We start from the raw sequence: 20,473 nt of genomic DNA, 5'->3' as shown, positions 1-20,473 counted from the left end.
GAAATCAAGTCTAACTTGCAAAAAATTCTGATGAAAGTTGAGTGTTTTCTTTTCTTTGAATAGAAGTAAACTGCCACAACTTGGAAACCCAGTGGTACTCATTCCCTTGTATTTAAAAAATTGATGGATTAAATATTGAACAGGTGGTATATTCATGAGGTTCAGAATTTTAGGAGTATAAAAACTGGTTTTACATATGTCTGCAAATTCTTTGACACTCTTCCCATCAAAGATAGAGTCTAATTTCTCTCCCCCTGAATATGGCTTGCTCTTAGGACCCAGTTTTTTGAGTATCCATCCAGAGATTTTTATGCACTTGAAAAAGATACATATTCTTTTCTCTCCTTTTCACTCATTGTTTCATATCTTGTTTTTTGTTTGTTTTTTCAGCTAGCAGCATATATTGGAGATCTTTTGTTCTTTTTTACACCTTAATAATATTTCCTTGTCCAGGTCCCTTTTTAATGGACATTTAGGTAGTTTCCAATTTTTCCCTCTTACGTTGTTGCAACAAATAATCTTGTACATACATCATTTTGCATATGTGTGGGTACAACTGTAGGATAACAGCTGTGAAATGAATTACCGGGTCAAAGGGCAGGCACATTTGTAATTTTAATAGATATTGCCATATTGACCTTTGTGGCCATCCAATTTATTTCCCCTCCAGTGATAAATGAATTCCCTTTACTCTAAGCCTCACCAACTGAGTATGCTATTGGAGTTTTGGATCTTTGCCAATTTTAGCAGCAAAAAATAGTATTTCAGGGTAGTTTTAACTTGTATTTTTTTATGAGTGCTGTGAACATTTTTCATGTTTTAAAGAGCTTTATTATATTTACTTTTCTGTGAGCTGTTTATATCCTTTACTCATTTTTAAATGGATTGACCATCTTAAAAAACTAATTTGCATGATAACATGCATGGTGGGGAAATTAGGTCTTTGTCTGTGATGGAGGAAGTAGATTTTTTCCTGATTTGTCATTTGTCTTTTTTACTTTGCTTGTAATGTTTATTCCATAGAGAATTTTCATTGTATGTTTTCATGATATAATTTTATTAACCTTTTCTTTTATAACATCTGAATCTTATGTTGGATAAGTTGTTCCCATCTCAACTTATTACATATCCTCTCATGCTTTCTTCTACTGCTTTGGGGTTTTGATTTCTTACATTTGGAATTTATCCAGGTGTAAGGTGTGAGGCATGGATCCAACTTTGTTTTTTCAAGATGGCTTTTTCTGTGTTGATCCAACACCACTGATCAAATAATCCACTTTCTCTTTACGCATTTGGGATGGCATCTATATAATGTATTACATTCCCAGATGTGTTTCAGTTTATTTCTGGATTCTTTATGTTGTTCCGTAGATGTGTCTGTCTGTTCTGAGGCAGTGCCATACTGTTTAGTTACTGCCGTTGTAGAATATAGAGTTGAGTGTGACAGTTCTTTTAGAATTTATCTAACAGGGTTTCCAGTTTTCACTGGATACCATCCTTGCTCCTCAAAAAGAGTACGTACAGTGGGCCCTCTATATCCACAGATTCTGCACCTGCAGATTAAGCCAACCTCAAATTGAAAACATTCAGGAGAAAAAAAACAATAAAAATAACAATACAATGATGAAAAATGTACAAATTTTAAAAACAATACAAGATAACTAATTACATAACATTTACATTGTGTTAGTATTATAAGTAAACTAGAGATGATTTAAAGTATATGGGAGGATGTGCATAGATTATATGTAGATATGGCACCATTTTATATCAGGACCTGAGCATCTATGGATTTTAATATCCATGGGAGTCCTGGAACCAATCCTCTATGGACGCTGAGGGACTGCTGTATTTTAATATCTTGTATATATATTCCCCATTCATTGTTCTTCTTATTCACATTTGCTGAAATAAATCTTGTTTATTGGCCCATATGAAATTTTGAATCACTATGTCTGCATTTTCAGAAATGCACATCTGAGGTGCGTGTTTACCAATACCTTTAAACCTTGGATCCTATGGCCCCTTTCCCTTTCTTCCTTTCCTTCCTTCCTTCCTTCCTTCCTTCCTTCCTTCCTTCCTTCCTTCCTTCCTTCCTTCCTTCCTTCCTTCCCTCTCTCTCTCCTTCTTTCTTCTTTCTGAAAGGGTCTTGCTCTGTCCCCCAAGCTGGAGTGCAGTGGTGCAACCTTGGCTCATTGCAGCCTCAGTCACCTGGGCTCAAGTGACCCTCCCACTTCAGCCTCTCAAGTAGCCAGAACCACAGGTGCATGTCACCATCCCTGGCTTATTTTTTGTAGAAATGGGTCTCGTGATGTCGTCCAGGCTTGTCTACAACTACTGGGCTCAAGCAATCCTCCCAACTCAGCCTCCCAAAGTGCTGGGATTACAGGTGCGAGCCACCATGACTGGTCTGGCCACTTTCTTCCAAAGGTTTTTTATCTCTTTCACCTTCAATCCTAAATGGTTCTCACTGGTTGCTGAGAGACAATTCTAAGGGATACAACTTCTATTACTCCCTGAAGGTGAAATTATTAGCAAGATAAGTCAAAGAAGCCATATATTTGGGGTACACAGTCTTTATCACTGTCTGGAGACTTTAAATCCATCATTAGTAATGGGCAGATGTTAGGAGAGCATCAGTAATACCCTCCGTCTGGGGGGCAGCCTATGGTATATACTCAGTCTCCACTCACACACTCTCCCCTGGGCTTTCCTCTTCGTATGTATGGGTTTCCATACTCATTTATTCATCAGCTATTTTGGGTGGACCCACTATGTGCCAGGCACTGTTATAAATAATGGTGATGCGATAGCAAACAAAACAGATAAAAAATATTCCCTGCCTTTGTGGAGCTCACTTTTTAGGTAGCTGATAGAGTTTGCTATAAAATATATATATATATCTCTCTCACATTTGTATGCACAGATATATATTATGTATATATTTATATTATTTTTATGTGTATATATTTTGTGTATATGTATTTAAAAATAAAGCTGTACTCTTCCTTTGCCAAAACAAGGTCAAGAGCTCCAGGCCAACATCGTAGATATCTGTCCTTCTTGGCTGCTCAGCATTCTTTCCTCTTCCTCTGACTTTCCTTTGGGGAACCATCTTTCCAACCTCTGGGGATGAGGAAGCTCAATGATAGTACTTCACACCCTTGCTGTTTGTGATTGGAAAATAATTACGTGCTTCGTTAAACCAGAAGGAGACCCCAGGACTTTTTCTGGAATAATTTAGGAAAAGGAGTTTTTTACACTGGGTTTACTAAGCTGATTGATAGAAGGTAAACTATACTCTCTAGTGACCATCTCAGACATAGTTCAAGTTTAAAAAGTTTATTGAGAATAAAGTCAACACAAGAGAAAGCAAGACCAAGAGATTTTACTTCTATTTTATTGACGTAATTTGAGCTCCTCAATCTACCTGATACAGTTTGGATTTGTGTCCTCGCCCAAGTCTCATGTCAAATTGTGATCCCCAGTGTTGAGGTGGGGCCTGGTGGGAGGTGATTGGCTCATGGGAGCAGATTTCCTCTTTTGATGCTGTTCTGGTGATAGGGTTCTCATGACATCTGGTTGTCTAAAAATGTGTGGCACCTCCCACCCCCACTGCCCCTCTTGTTCCTGCTCTGGCCATGTGATGCACCTGCTCCTCCTTTACCTTCCACCATGACTGTTTCCTGTTTACTGAGACCTTCCTAAAGGCAGATACTTCCATGCTTCCCACACAGCCTGCAGAACCAGGAGGCAATGAAACTTCTTTTCTTGATAAATTACCCAGTGCCGAGTATTTCTTTATAACAGTGGGTGGATGTACTAATACACTACCCATGTTTATAACTAGCTCTACCTCTGGACTTTTTAGTTCCACGAGCTCCTAACTCTCATTTGGACCCATGAGGCCAATTTATTTTCTATTCTTAGAATTTCAAGTTCATTTGGTTTGTTACTTATACTCTGGGAATTTGCATGTGAAATTGTGAATATGTCAGCATTGTTTTTAACCCTCTTCCCTATTATTCTTTCCTGAGAGGGACTGGAAACCTCCCTTACTGTTGTTTGTTTATGTTATGTGGTGTTTGTTTTGGCCCTGCCACTGAAGATGAACTAAGATTGGGTGAGGGCTGCATGGAGGCACTCTGCCCAAGGGTGGGTGCTCCTTGGGCTGGATTGGGCAACATGGTCATCACAAAGTCATGTATCTGGGTTGCCATGATGCAGGAACACCACAAAAGCAGCATCCAGGAAACTGAGCCATGGCCAGGAGCTGGAAGGTAGCTGATCACTGGATGAAAGTAGAAAAGCAAGCCAGAGGGTGAAATGATGAGCAGGCAAGGTTGAAAACAAGGCCTTTGAGGCCTGGAGCAGGGCATAAGCAAGCAGGAGCTAAGATTGCTTAACTCTGAACACCCAGTATGTGTTCTATACTAGAGTAGACACTTGAAGAGTGCCTACTGAGATAGGCAAGGGTATAATGCATATTTGAGTTTGTCTCTGTTCCACACTTGAATATCATTCAACGTTGTCCTGAACACATCATCATTCTGCCAAGCCTGTTAGTCCAATATTTACAAGACAAACTTTTTCCTTTCCTAAGCCATTTATTTTTGCATAGTGTACTATGGTTCAGAAGACTAAATCCAGTTCTTTGAAAGCATCCAGTGTTGCTCACCTGGAAAACATTCCCCAAGAGGGCAACTGGAACTGTGTTGGGGCATTTTTTGGTTGTCACAATGACTGGGGTGTGTTAACTGGCATTTGGTGGCAACAGGCAGGGCTGTACTATTGGCCTACAAAATAAAATATTGTCCCTCCCAAAATAAAGGCAGTGCCCACCCTTGACTGAAAAACTCTGGGTATGCTCTAGAAAATTCACTCCCTGTCTACTTCGTAAAGGTGTCTTGACTTTCAAAGTCATGAGTTTCAATGGAAGAAGAGCTGAAAACCCTACTTCTGCCCACAACTCAAGTTTGCTTCTCATGTGGATGGCAACTATTTACACTTGAATCACATAAGCCAAGTGGCTGTCAGTAAGTCTGGAAAAACCTGAAAATGTGTCCATCTTGTTTCCTTTACCTCCCAATTATCCATGCCAAGTGTACTCACAGTCACCTCTAGCCCTGCAGAGGGGAGACATCAATCACCATAATGAGAATCTTCCCTCTAGGGACAGCATGAAGCTTTAGTTGCCCATGGATTATGAAATGTTTGCTTCCGTCTATTTTCAAAGCTCCAGATCCACTATCTATGGAAAAAGGCTATACCTAATACATACAGTGGATTAAACCTTTCCCATTTATTCATTTAGTGTTTTATTCTTTCATTTCTTCAATAACATGCATGGAGTAAATGGCTTTTTGTTTGTTTGTTTGTTTGTTTGAGACAGTCTCACACTGTCGCCTGGGGTGGAGTGCAATGGCATGATCTTGCTATCTTGGCTCACTGCAACCTCTGCCTCCCAGGTTCATGCAATTCTCCTGCCTCAGCCGCCCAAGTAGCTGGGATTACAGGTGCACACCACCACACCTGGGTAATTTTTTGTATTTTTAGTAGATGGGGTTTCACTCTGTTGGCCAGACTGGTCTTAAACTCCTGACTTCGTGATCTGCCCACCTTCACCTCCCAAAGTGCTTGGATTACAGGCATGAGCCACTGCGCCTGGCCGAGTAAGCGTTATGTACCAGACACGACGCTAGGCCTTGGGTGCATTCCTTCCTTGTGCCTTGTATTTTCCATTCACTGGTTTCTTGACATTCTTTGTGATTCTAGCTTCTTAGAGTTATTTTTCCTTCTGCTGCTTTCTGCAATCATCTTGGCCGTTACATCTAGGAACTCTGTCCTTTCTAGCCAACCAGAATTTAGGAGACTGTCCCCGACATGCTTTTCTCTCTAGCAAAATAGCTTGCATTTATAGCATAACCAATCCACAGGAAGGCAAACATGTGTGTGCCCTGCATGTCCCTAAAACAGCTTAATGTCCCCAACATTCTACTCCTTGGGTTTTGGGTTGGGCTGAACTATAGCTCTTCATGGATTTGTTCTGGACCCTGGCCCTATAAACTGTTGCGATATGGGGACTATTAGCCACACTTGTTTACCAGGTCGCATTTGTTCTTAAAGAATTCCTGGAAACTGCTTGTCAGCTAGGGGCAGCTCTGTATCTGCCTCATACTTAAGCACAGCTTTTTGGCTAGGTGATTGTGTGTTTGCTTGATATGCAAATTTTACAAACCATTGTTATTTACTATTAAAAAAATCCCTCACTCTGCTGATGGCAATATTGCCAAGTATTTCCCTTAGTTCACTGAGCTTCTTATGTAAAGACTATGTTCGTTCTCAAAGGCTTCTGGTTCCAAGACTACTAAATTTATTTAATTGCCAGAATGTATTAAAAACCTCCTTGTCAAAATAGCACAACAATCATTGCTGGGGAAAATCTTTAACTTATCCAACCACTTATCTCTTTGTCTATTTGGTCTCAAATCTTCCTCCATGTGTTCGCATTTTATACTCTTCAAAAAATGCAGAGGTTTGAGGATGCATTGGATTGTCAGCTTTTATGGATGGCAGAGTTAATTTAATTCCGCAATGGAACTCCACGAATTCTACCTCTATGGGTAGAAGGCGTTACAGGGCCCGCAGGGACCCAACTTCAACAGCAAGGGATCTCATGGTTCAAAAACATGAAATTGGCCAGCGAGAGTATAAGAGTGTACCCTTGTCTGTGTTATATATTATATACACAATCAGATCCATCCCAAGCATATGGCCCTTGTGAGGGAAGATGCAGTCATTAAAGGCATTGGCTGAGGTTTGACCTGCTTCAATCTAACTTTCCATGTGCTCATAAAATTGGACTCTGCTCGGAGATAAAAGAATTCTGCTTTCTTCAAAGAGAATGCCCAGCGCTCCTGCTCCACTTTCAGCAGCAGCCTTCTGCTCTGCAGCCTCCCAGATCCAGGCTATAAAGAGTGCTTTTGGTTCTCACTTGAAGCAGCTATCTGTGAAAGAAGTAACTTCCTAAGGCGAGTTTCAAACATCCACCCAGTGTCTCTGGAAGAAATCTATGTCTCTCAAGGCCTTAGTGGGAAAAGGTGGAGACAGGGTGGGGAGGAGGGAGAATTACATGCAGGGGCCAGGAACTAAAAGCAAAGACTAATGGGGAAAAAGGGGAAAGAGAGAGACATCAAGCTCCATAAAAAGCAAGATGGAAAATCTTAGAGAGAAGTGGAGAGAGAACTGCTGGAAGCTGCACAAATCAACAAGATAGGGAGGCAAAAAAAAAAAAATAAATAAAAATAAAAAAAAGAGAAAGCAATAATAGTAAAAAGGAGTAGAAACTACTTTTTTTTTTTTCTTTTGAGACAGAGTCTCACTCTGTCACCAGACTGGAGTGCAGTGCCACGATCTTGGCTCACTGCAACCTTCACCTCCCGGGTTCAAGCGATTCTCCTGCCTCAGCCTCCTGAGTAGTTGGGACTACAGGCGCGCGCCCGTGCGCCACCACGCCCAGCTAATTTTTGTATTTTTAGTACAGACGGGGTTTCACCATGTTGGCCAGGATGGTCTCGATCTCCTGACCTCATGATTCGCCCTCCTCAGCCTATCAAAGTGCTGGGATTACAGGAGTGAGCCATCATGCCCTGCCAGAAGCTACTTTTTCTGGTGTCCCCTGAAGTGTGAATCTTCACTGTAAGTAATTGTGTAGTTGATTACTGCCTGATTCTAAGGAGTGTCACAGTTTATTTATTTATTGCTTCCATATATTTTCTTGAACATCTGAATTTTCAGAATTCTCCTCTCACTGTGGGCATACGTGGCTAAACCTTGCTCTGAAATTCACAAAACAAGGTGGAGGCACTCTAATTTCTGATTCATGCTGATGGCCTTGAAAGCCCGTAACTCAAGGCCTTGAAAATGCAGGGGACCCGTTTATTAACTGTGTTCTGAATAAATGAACTAAGAAAGTGATGTCAATGTCATTTCCAGTGATGATAAAGTGAAAACACCCTTATGTACCCTGCAATCATATAGCCTGGTTTAATGCTTTTTGCTGGTGGTTCTCACAAATAATAAGTGACATGGGCAGAATAGATGGACAAAATCTTAAAACAATTTCTCGACTGGAGAATCATTGTCTTTGGATCTGTACACATAGCCAAACATAATTTCAGTGGTCTCTTTTGAGTCTGGTTCTTGATAAACTTGTTGGGTCCCTGAACTAACCGTGGATACTCTCTTCCTCTGGACACCTCAACACAAGAGTCAGATTTCTGCTACTTGCAGACAAAAGCTTCTTCACTGGTGTGATGGACTGAATTATTCTCCCCAAAATTCATAGGTTGAAGTCCTAATTCCCAGTGTGGCTGTATTTACAGATAAAGCCTTTAAAGAGGTAATTAAAATTAAATGGGGTCATAAGACTTGGTGCTAATCCAATAGCACTGGTGTCCTTATAAGAAGAGGAAGAGACCCAAGGATGTGTACACACATAAAAAAGGTCATGTGAGGACAGGGAGAAGGGGGTCATTTGCAAGCCAAGCAGAGAGGCATCAGGAGAAACCAAACCTACTGACACTTTAATCTTGGATTTCCAGCCTCCAGAACTGTGAAGGAATGAGCGTCACTGTTTTAAGCCATTCAGTATATGGTGTTTTTTTATGGCAGCTGTAGCCGAGTGATACCACTGGTAACCCTACCTTCGTGACTTTCTTGCCTCTTTTGGCGTTACAGGGGCTTGACCTCCACTTTAGGCTGTTGGCATTAGACTTTCTGCATATGAGTGAACTGAGATTCATGACACAAGGGAGATACCAGGGCCTGACCCCTGGCTAAAGACCCAACACACACTAGGTGCTCCATATACGCTTATAGACTACACAGAGAAGAAACTAGTGGGGAGGACTTCATAAAGGGGCCTCTGGAGCTTCTGAAGAAGCAACCTCAGGTCTCTATCCAAAGAGTAAAGCAAAACTTCAAGGAAGGATGGAGAGTAAGAGAGGTGAGGCAGTAGGGGAGAGCAGAGGTGTCTCAGAGGTCATGACAAAAGTGGGTGGAAAACTTCGGAGGTTTTTGCTGTGAGTGGGTGAGCTTGCTAGTGCCCAGAAAGAAAAGGCAGTGGAGCTTGGGGACAAGGAATTCTGGTGGCTGGTCTACACAGGGACCCTGGAGTCTAAAATCATTGTTACTGTGAAACCGCAGGCTTGGCATGGGATGACTTGAGTGTGACTCACTCAAAGGAGGGAGCAAGTGTTACACTCACCTCCTCCAGCACAGAAGCTTCAATTTTCTCTGTACAAGGCCCTGCTTAGTAAAAGCCACTCAGACGACCCTCCATGTAGCTTCCCATTTTTCCCATGCCCATCTCTGGGCATAGTGATGATGGACAGCAAGGGGGGCAGAGGGGCCCAAATGCTGGAGAAAGGACCATATTCTACGCCATCATAACCACCCTGTTCCTGACCCCAGGGTAAAACATTAGCAACCAAGGTAGAGAGAGACTTTAGTTATCAGTTCCCTCATTTGTTCTCTGGCTTACCCTAAGTCATTCCATGGAAGATGCCTGCGCAGGATTTCACACTTCATCTTTCAGATAAAATCAACGTAGCTTCATTCTTTAAGGAGTTATCCACACCACTTTGCTGTCCTTCCACTTTCCATCCTTGCTCAAATTCTCTATTTGCTCCTTTTTGGAATCCTTCTGGTTGCCCCAGCCATGACTGCTGACTGCCCCACTGCCAAATGCAGCCTTCACGGGCAGCCTGTGTTGCTCAGCTACTTGGAGGAGTTTCTGGGTGGAAGGTCAGCCAGCTGTTTTCTCCACACCAGGAGAGATTCCAGCTCTGAAGTCATTTTCCTTATGCCACCAACTCACTTGGCTTGCTTTGCAAACACTGGCTGCCCTATTTCGTGGCATTGAAATGTCATGAGCGATACCTTGTGTCCTTCAAAGCTGACTTCTGATGCTTTCCGCATTCGATGCCTTATCTGTAGAAGCTTCATATGCCCTTGGTATTGTTGCGCTGTGGCTGAAAACAGTGTCGTGGTATTCCAGAATACTTTGTGTCTCCTGTGACTAAACACAGATAAGATTGTCTAATTCTAGCATCATAAGGAAGGATGAAAGAACGTAATTTAATAAGAAATGGGTTTGTTAGAAAGAAAAGCCCGTTAACACAAGAAGCGCAGTCTTGTGTTAAAATGGAGATGGGCCGGGAGCGGTGGCTCACGCTTGTCATCCCAGCACTTTGGGAGGCCAAGACAGGCGGATCACGAGGTCAGGAGATTGAGACCATCCTGGCTAACATGGTGAAACCCTGTCTCTACTAAAAATACAAAAAAATTAGCCGGGCGTGGTGGCGGGCACCTGTAGTCCCAGCTACTCCGGAGGCTGAGGCTGGAGAATGGCGTGAACCCAGGAGGCTGAGTTTGCAGTGAGCCAAGATTGCACCACTGCACTCCAGTCTGGGCCACACAGTAAGATTCTGTCTCAAAAACAAACAAACAAAATGGAGATGGTGGAGAATTTGAGAAGACTTTCTGGAACCACCGAATTTGCTGTAGTTTCTTAACATCTGAAAGAACAGCTTTAAAGAAAAATAAAAATTGTCACATTAGGGGAGAAATTCTATGTATATAGCAGTTTTAAAATATGCATTTGTTCGCACACACAAGTATGAAATCTCTTGGGTTCTTCTTCTTACAATTGCTTTCTATTTCACTCTAACTCAACAGCTGTAAATGGCTTTGGTAAATCGTGCTAGTACATTTCCATTAACATTAGCAAAACTTATGTCAGCTGCACTGACAACAACTGTCAGCCTTGAAAGACCCTAATCTTCTCTTGCACAGAGAACACACATCTGTGTCACACCTACGGTTTCTCATACATCACAGAACCATTTGTCTATCTCGTTTCCACTTTGTTGTCCTCTGGACTCAGAAGGCTCCTTGCTCATCAATCAGCTTTAGTGTCAACAAGGTGTATTCTGACTCCTTATAGGCTCCCCTGGTTACTCCCTCCTCTGGCACAGCTGGCTTTTTATATCAGTGAATGAGGTTTTCCTCGCAGAGCAACTACATTTGTGTGCTGCGAAGATAGATGATAAATTGGTTTTGAAACTGCACCATACTGCATAACTTCAGGGAAATGTCCATTATTCCATCAACAGAATATTTTTTCCTCCTGAAGCATATGCAAAGGGCTTATGACTCCCGGGCATCAAGAATCATTACCCCAGGTTGGCAGTTTTTCTGCAAGTCACATGGCACAGAGTCTGTTCTATAGACTGGCTAGACTGCCTCTACATTTGACCCAGCTGAGACCCAGCCCCCACACTATTTGTAGATGAAGAATCAGTGATTTCTATTTCTGATATATCTGTTATGGACCATACTTTTATAAAATACAAAATAAAGTGCTTGGATGCTGTGGCAATGTCAGTAGCACATTCAAGTTTGTAAGTGCTTGTTCTAACGTTCTGTACTTATTCAGAGAAGTGATGCAGTTAACTCATGGGCCAGGCCAGGTCCATGGACCACACTGTGAGTAGCATTCAGTCTTGGCCTGCGGGTCACACTGTTCTAAGACTCATCCTGTAAAAACTACCATATGATTCAAGATGTGCTCTTTCCTGTTTCCTAGAGTAGAATAGTTTTAGATCGACAAAGAAGGAAACAATTTAAACTTGTTTCTTAAAGAACAGGTGCTGAAAGCATCTGCCTTTGTTGGAACCCTGAGTCGCTGTGATCAAAGCATGATGATGTACAGCACTCAGGTGAGAAAAAGAAAACAAACTAACCCACAGGGTAGCAAACAAATCCGTTAAATGGCTGCTCAAATTTGGAAAAGGGAATCGTGACCAAAAGTATGGGTAAGTTAGAAAAAATGGAAACATTTTATTTTAAAATTCATTCATTCATTTATCCATCCGTCCATCTATTGTCAAATGTTTGGGTACCTACTCCAGTCTGGGTGTTGGACATATAACAATAAATGAAACTGATAAAGGTGATGCTTTCGTGGACTTTATATAGAGAGCCTGAAGATGGTTATTAGAAAAAAAATGGGCATTGAAGATTTTAAAAGGCAGATTTTCTCCAGAAAAGCCTCCTTTATGGCTGTCTAGTAGAATAAAAGAACTAATCCCATCAAAATTGGAAAATGTTGCTTGATGAAAGAGATTAAGAAAGAGCATAAGCCTGCACTTGTCAGTTACAAATCAATACTAATTAGGAAGAAACAATTTAGGGAGACTCATTATTACAATGGACTCAAAAGCCAAGAGTAAAAGTTTCTGCCCAAAAAAAAAAAAAAAGAAGAGGAAAACAACTAGAGAACCAGAAGGGCCACTTAATAACCATGTTACAAAAGATGGTTTGAGACCAAAGAGAAGCATAGAGAGGCTCAATAACACCTCGTTTGGATTTCCATATTGATGAAATTCACAACTCTACATTTTCTTTTGAAGCTAATCGGGCAAAAATATTAGACAAATAGTTGTAAGATCATAGGCTGTTCTAAAACTAAAAACCTGGGTATGAAAATAAATTCTCAGGCTCCTAAATTACCCACCCAAGAGTTTAGACATAACTGAAAGACCACATTATGAAATTTTTAGCCATCACTTATAATATGCAGGAATCAGTAGCCCCTGGGCACTGACTGATTAGCTGAGGAGTGGCAGATCGTCAGAGGGACTTCCATTTATAAGATCTCCAAAGGATGCCCAGGAACTGCAGTGAGAGAATCTCCCTTCCACAGCTGGTCAGGTAGTGGGGAAAATAACAGAGAAACAGAGAAAGCTCAAGGAAGCACCATCATTAAGAGGGGAGGATGTGTCTGACCTGTTTGTTAGATGTCATTAAGGCATAAAGTTCTAACTATCCTTTTTAAGGTTCAAAGAGGGTGTTCTGGAACCTGATGGATACAGACTTATGTCAGCCAATCTTTTTTTGAGATAGAGTAGTGAACTCTTTGTTACATCAGGGTATTAGAGACTAACTAGAATGCAAGTTCCATGAGAGCAGAGATTTTTCTCTGACTTGTTGCCAGGGGCTGTATCTCTAGCACCTAGAACAGAACTTTGCATATATTAAGTACTGAACTAGTATTTGTTGAAAAAATTAAACATTCTAAGGAGAGTCAAGACTCATTCTTCAGCCAAGAGAGAAAGGTCCAGCAAAGTCAGCAAGAACAATAGGTGGAAGCTTGTCCAGAGGAGGCAGGTAGGTTAGGAAACAGTAGTGGGTTCCATAGATTTAAGTAGACAGGAACCAGAGTGCAAGAGAGTCAAGAGTCAGCTAGGATTTCAGCCCTCTGACCTGAACACACACATCTTAAGCTTTATGTTGTTGCGTCCTGCCCATAGGTGTAGACAGTTTGGCTCAAAGGGCTTGAATGTTCCTGGAGCAGGTTGTATGTCTCAGATGAGATCTGTCTCTGTAGAGAGCAGAAGCAGAAATATTTGCCTTGTCTTATACACATGAAACAAGTAATTATACACAAGTAATCCCCCATGAAGCAGAGCTAAAACACACAGTTGTAGACACAGTTCTAGAAAAAATAAAAACAGAGGTAAAGCCAGTTTATCACCAGAATTCACTATTTAAGGGAAGTTAAGGGTACCAGTTGTATCTCAGGGAGGGCCATGAGGTGACAACATTATATTCTGCTATTAAGCATCCCTGGATGATACTCTAAGAGAAATAATACTGGTTTGGATGGGCCACTGAAATAACCTAGGGTATAATAAGTAGCATTTCCTGACTACAGATGTAAGCTCTTTTAGAGGCAACACATAGTGAAGGGTGAATAAAATGACAGTAACAATAGTAACCCATAAGTCAGCAGTGAAGTGGAAACCTGCCCTGTCCTGAGACTGTGAAAATTGAACAATGATTTATTGCTTGCCTTCATGCCTCATTTACATTATTTCGTTTGATTCTCACAATAATCCTAATAGTGGATCTCATTATATTTCAAAAATGAGGAAACTAGCTAAAAAGTGACACAGTTGAGGTTAAAGTTGATGTTTGCATCACACCAAAACCACTGTCTTTTCCACTATACTGACTGTAATTGCTAATCAAACTGTTGAAGCCAAAGACAAAGGGAGAATCTTGCAAGCAACAAGAGAGAAGAAACAGATCACATACAAGAGATTCTTAATAAGACTTAGAGCTGACTCCTCATCAGAAACCATGAAAGCCAGAAAGCAGTGGAATGCTAATTCAAAGTGCTGAAAGATGAAAAACTGTCAATCAAAAATTCTATACCCAGCAAAACTATCTTTCAAAAATGATTGAGAAATTAACACCACTCCAAATAAACAAAATCTGAGAGAGTTTGCACTATTAGACATGCCCTATGAGAAATGTTACAGGGAGGCCTTTAGGCTGAAATAAAGGGACACCAGAAGTTTAATCCACATGAAGACATTAAGAACACTGGTTAAGGTAAATAATTACATAACAAATTATACAAGACAATATTAATGTATTCCTTTGGTTGTAACTCCTCTTTTTCCTAACTGATCTAAATGACAACTACATAAAGCAATAAATATAAATGTATGTTTATGAGAACATATGCACAAAGTTGTGATCTGTGACAATGGTAACATAAAGTGAAGTATGGAGCTGCACAGCAGCCAAGTATTAGTATGTAAATATTTGAAACAAAACTGCCAAAACTTATTAAGGAAGAAACAGGAACTCTAGATTTTTCAAAAAAAGAAAACTCAGGACAAGATTTCACTGGTGAATTCTACCAAATATTTAAAAAAGAATTAACAACACACATTTTAAAATACTTCAGTAGAAGAGAGAACACTTCCTAACTTAATCTAGGAAACCAGTATTACCACAATTCCAAGGAAGACAAATACATCACATGAAATAAAGCTGCAGACTACTATCTCTTATGAATATAGACACAAAAATCCTCAACAAAATACTTGCAAACAATCCAACAGCATGTTAAAAAGATTATATACTATGGCCAAGTGGGATTTATCCTAGAGATGCTTGGTTGTTTCAACATATGAAAATCAATCAATGAAACACACCATATTAATAGAATAAAGGGGCAAAATCATAATCAAGTTAGAGAAAGCATTAGAGAAAAATCCGTCCCTTTCGTGACAAAAAAACCCAAAACACATAGAAAGCTACTAAAAATAGAAGGAAACTTCCTCAATATGATAAAAGGCATCTATGAAAAACCTACAGCTGGCATCATACCCAGTGGTGAAAGACTGAAAAGAAAACTTACCCCTTAGGTCAGGAGCAAGACAAGGTTGTCAACTCTTGCCAATTTCTATCAAAATTTCAGCTGCCTTTTTTTCTTTTTCTTTGAAGAAGTTGATAAACTGATCCTAAAATTCATATAGAAATTTGAAGGCTTCAGAATAGCAAAAACAATCTTGAAATGGAACAAAATTGGATTACTTACAATTCATGATTTTAAAACTTACTACAAGGCTACAGTAATCAAGATGATGTGGTACTGGCATAAGGATGAGCAAATAAATCAATGGAATAGAATTGAGGGTCCAGAAAGAAACCCTCACACTATGGTCAACTGATTTTCAGTAAGACTGCCAAGACAATTCAATAGGGAAATAATAGTCTTTTCAACAAGGGTTGCTGGGACAACTGGATATCCACATGCAAAAGAATAAGTGTTGATCCCTACTTAACAACATATACAAAAGTGAACTAAAAATGAATCACAGACCTAAATATAAGAGAGAAAACTGTAAAGCTATTTGAAGGGGTGTAAATCTCTGTGAACTTGGGTTAGGAAATAATTTCTTAAATATGATATAAAAAGCACAAGCACCAGGTGCGGTGGCTCACGCCTGTAATCCCAGCACTTTGGGAGACCCCAGCGGGTGGATCACCTGAGGTCAGGACTTTGAGACCAGCCTGGCCAACATGGTGAAACCACATCTCTACTAAAAATACAAAAAGTAGCCAGTCATGGTGGCACACGCCTTTGGTCCCAGCTACTAGGGAGGCTGAGGCAGGAGAATTGCTCAAACTCAGAAAACAGAGGTTGCAGTGAGCCAAGATTGTGCCACTGCACTCCAGCCTCGGTGACAAAGTGAGACTCAAAAAACAAAACAAAACAAAACACAAGCAACAAAAAACAAAAGGAAAAAATAGATGTTATAGTTTTTAAAATTAAAACTTTGGTACATCAAAAGACACTATCAAGACAGTGAAAAGACAACCCACGGAATGGGAGAAATGTTTGCAAATTCTGTATCTGATAAAAGTTTAGCATCTAGAATAAATATTTTTTAAAACCTCTTACAACTCAACAAAAACAACCCAATTCCAAAGAGATGAATAGACATGTTTCTAAAGATAACACAAATGACTAACAAGCACATGAAAAGATGCTCAACATCATTAGTCATTAGGGAAATGCAAATCAAAACAACAGTGAGATACCACTTTATACCCCCTAGGATGGCTATAATTTATTTAAAAAGGAAAAATAGCAAGTGCTGGTGAGGATGTGGAGAAACTGGAACCCTCAAACATTGTTGGTAGGAATAGAAAACATTGCTGGTGCAGCTGCTGATGAAAACAATTTGGCAGTTCCTCAAAAAGTCAAGCATAGAGTTACCACATGACCCAGCAATTCCATTTCTAGTCATATATACAAGAGAATTGAAAATATACATTCATAAAAAAGGTATACACAGATATTCATAATAGCCCCAAAGTGGAAAAAAACCATTCAACTGATGACCTGAAATGAAATATTGTAATGGAATATTATTCCATTATCCGTTCCGTACAATGGAATATTATTCAGCCACAAAAAACGATGAAGTCCTAATGAATGTTATAACACGGACAAATCTTGAAAGCATGCCAGATGAAAGAAGGCAGAACAAAAAGCCACAGATTGTATGATTCTATTTATATGAAGCATCACAAAGAGGCAAATCTATAGAGACAGAAAGTAGACTACTGGTTGTCAGGGGTTGAGAGAAATTCAGAGGTATGGGGTTTCTTCATAAGGTGATGGAAATATTCTGGAATTAGATAGCGGTGATGTTTGCACAAGATTGTAAATATACTAAAAATCAGCTGGGTGTGGTGGTGCAAGCCTGCAGTCCCAGCTACTTGGGAGGCTGAGGTGGGAGGATCACTTGAACCCAGGTGTTTGAGGCTGCAGTGATCTATGAGTGTGCCACTGGACTCCAACCTGGGCAAGAGTGAGACTCCATTTCTCAAAAAATATCACTTTACGAAATTATACACTTAAAATTATTAAAATGATATGTTTTATGCTATGGAAATTTAATCTCAATTTAAAAAATTTTAATGCAACACTTTGCATTGAACTTGATGGATTGTAGGCAAATTTGAATATTCAGGTCCTCCAGCTGCTGCTGGAGAATGGATTGCTGAGGGTGGCTCTTTTAGTTTATCTTAAAATCAGAATTTAAAATAAATACAGTGATGAGCCCAAGTTAGATTATATTTGACTGTATACCAACAGTCATAAATCATAATTTTAGATTTTTTTTTTTAGGGTGGAGGGGCCCATGAAGGCAAAAGTGCCTTGGAGACCACTGCAGTCATAATGTGGCTCTGGCTCCATGAGCAGAGGTAAAGTGATGTAGATGCATTTGAGAGCTGTCTAGACGATAAAAACTGATAGGTTTATTGTTGGCTGTGGGGATTACACAGCTGGGTGGTGAATGGCGGTGTCTGCTGCTGAGATGGGAAGCGTCAGGAGAAGACTGAATTTGGGGAACAAGGATGAATTCAGCATGGTCGCGCTTAGTCTTACGTGTCCGTGGTGCTGGAGGATGCAAATGGAAAACTGTGTGTAAACCCTACTGTGGTCAGGTTAGCAACTTAGCTCTCCACAAATGGGACATGAACATTGCTTTACTAAACAGAAGCTTCTCTTGATATGGCATTCATCATGCTGGAATTATACCTATCCTGCATTTATCATAGTAATCTAAGGTCTGGCCGGGCGCGGTGGCTCAAGCCTGTAATCCCAGCACTTTGGGAGGCCGAGACGGGCGGATCACGAGGTCAGGAGTTCGAGACCATCCTGGCTAACATGGTGAAACCCCGTCTCTACTAAAAAATACAAAAAACTAGCCGGGCGAGGTGGTGGGTGCCTGTAGTCCCGGCTACTCGGGAGGCTGAGGCAGGAGAATGGCGTAAAAACCCGGGAGGCGGAGCTTGCAGTGAGCTGAGATCCGGCCACTGCACTCCACCCTGGGCGACATAGCGAGACTCCGTCTCAAAAAAAAAAAAAAAAAAAAAAAAGTAATCTAAGGTCTGGGAGCTGTTTGGAGAGATCTGAAGAAGCATCATTCTCTTGCTGAAATGTGCAAACTCTACCAGTTCTGATTATATTTTGCAAGACGTGGAAAAAGAAAACATGTTGAATTAAAAATTTTTTTAAAAAGAAAGAGAAGAAACACAAAAACAGTTATTCTTCCAGCTCCTTTTTGCACATTTAGGCAGATAATACCATGAATACTGAAACATAAACAACAAATTATATTAAACAAGCCATGCTACGTACATCTCCATTGGAAACACATTAGAAAATGAAACTCAACAGCTGCCAAATGTACAAAATGATCAGATCAGGAGGAAGTGAATGTCTTTTTGAAGCTCTCCGAAAGGATTTTACAACCGAAGCATTAAAAAAACAGAGATAATGTGCATTTGACAGTGACCTTAGAAACATCTTAAATATCTTTTGACATCTTCAGTTCCTGTTTCAGAAAAAACTTTGTTTCTTCGATTATATCTGATAATGTGGTACATTTTGTAAATTACAGAGAAACCGTGGCTTTTGCAAAACGCTTATGTATAGAAAAGATATGGCACGCGATTTAGTCGTTTTTGTAATAAAATAAAACCTGACCCAACGTGTCGTAATAAAAGAGCGGCTGAAGTAGACCAGATTAATCTGTCCCTGAGAAATGCCCGACTCATCTTTTTCCTGAAGCATCAGCAGAAGTGTGGTTTTCTTTTGTAAAATTATCTCCACGTTAAGAGTCTTTTATCTTTAAATTTCTTCCTGACAATTATTAATTTGGGAGATCAACCAGAGCCATAAAAATCTCCATGCATTTAGATCTAACCATCGCTTTTATTCCTTTTGACTCTGATGCCTGGGGTAATGGTCAGGCCAAAAACAATTAAGCAGAATGTAGGTCAGTTCACCAGGTGATAAATTTACCCATCCTTTGGATCCTCACTGAAGTTTCTGCGGCTAACACAATGGCAGGTACTATTTTGAGCAGAGATGAAAGAAAAGGATCTTCAAAGAACGTGACTGCAGAATGCCCGGCGTGTAGCGAGTACATGCTAGAGAGGCCTGCAGCAAGGGGCGCTCAGCTTCAAGAGAAACCTGCTGTCCCAGAAGCAGCCGGGAAACTCAGAGGCTCCATCTGCCAACATGGCTCTTTTTAAAAGCAGAAGGAGAGAATGAGTAGTGGAAAAGACTGACTGATTTTTGAGTTTGATTGTTTTGTGGAGAGCACTGGACTGTGAGTCAAGGGCTGGATTCCGGACCCCACCAGGCCCCTGAGCTACTGTGTGTGTGTGGCAAGCATTTTGCCTCTCTGGGCCTCAGTTTCCCTCATCTGTTTATGAGGGTGTTAGTTGATCTTTCAGGTATGCTTCCTACGCATCCATGAAAATCCTGATGGTCTAAGAATCTGCAATACTTTCTATTAGATGTTTATTTTTTTCAGTAGGCTAGCAGGCAGAATAATGGCCTCCCAGACATGTTCCCCTCCTAACACCTGGAACCTGTGAATATGTTTCCTTACATGGCAGAAGGACTTTGCAGATATAATTAAGGATCTTGAGATGGAGAGATGACTCCGAATTATCCTGGGGGTGGGGGAGCAGTGTAATTACAGGGGTCCTCACAAGAGGGAAGCAAGAGTGTCAGGGTTAGAGAGAGAGAAGAGATCCGAAGACACTGAGCTGCTGGCTTTGGAGATAGAAGCCAACACATGCAGCTGGCCTCTGGAAGCTGGAAAAGGTAAGGAAATGGATTCACCCCTAGAGCCTACAGAAGGCAGCACTGTCACCCCATTCGAGACTTCTGACTTCTAGAATGGTAAAATAAGAAATGTGTGTTGTTATAAGCCTCTTAGTTCATGGAACTTTGTTACAGCAGCACTAAAAAACAGATACACCTAGCCTGCAAGAACTTGAGTTTCTGTATCTTCCTTTCTGGTAGTGTGGTTAAGTAGTGCAGTAGCAGCTTGGCCTGCTAGAGTCCATCCCTCCTTAAGGAAAGGTTGCTCATTTGCAGGAGAGGTGGGAAACCAACTGAGAGGATGAGCAATGGACCATGGAGGGGAACGAAACTCTCAGCCAAAGAAGACACCTTTTTGTTCACCTAAAGCCAGGGAAGTCTATGACGGTCCCTTCTCTGCAGAAACAGGGGCTC

At 40.7% G+C, this 20,473-nt stretch overlaps 1 non-coding gene across 1 annotated transcript; it reads left to right on the top strand.

Moving 5' to 3' along the window:
• The first annotated feature begins 1,436 nt into the window (after window positions 1–1,436).
• Window positions 1,437–1,497, top strand: LOC123573209 (U7 small nuclear RNA). Its single transcript, XR_006697940.1, has one exon. It is a non-coding gene; the product is annotated as a U7 small nuclear RNA (small nuclear RNA).
• The last annotated feature ends 18,976 nt before the right edge of the window (window positions 1,498–20,473 follow it).

The sequence above is a fragment of the Macaca fascicularis genome, chromosome 4 (genome assembly GCF_037993035.2).
Source record: "Macaca fascicularis isolate 582-1 chromosome 4, T2T-MFA8v1.1".
NCBI classification, from domain to species: Eukaryota; Metazoa; Chordata; class Mammalia; order Primates; family Cercopithecidae; genus Macaca; species Macaca fascicularis.
The sequence above is the reverse complement of the archived record's forward strand: the minus strand, read 5'-3'. Positions and strand labels throughout refer to the sequence as shown.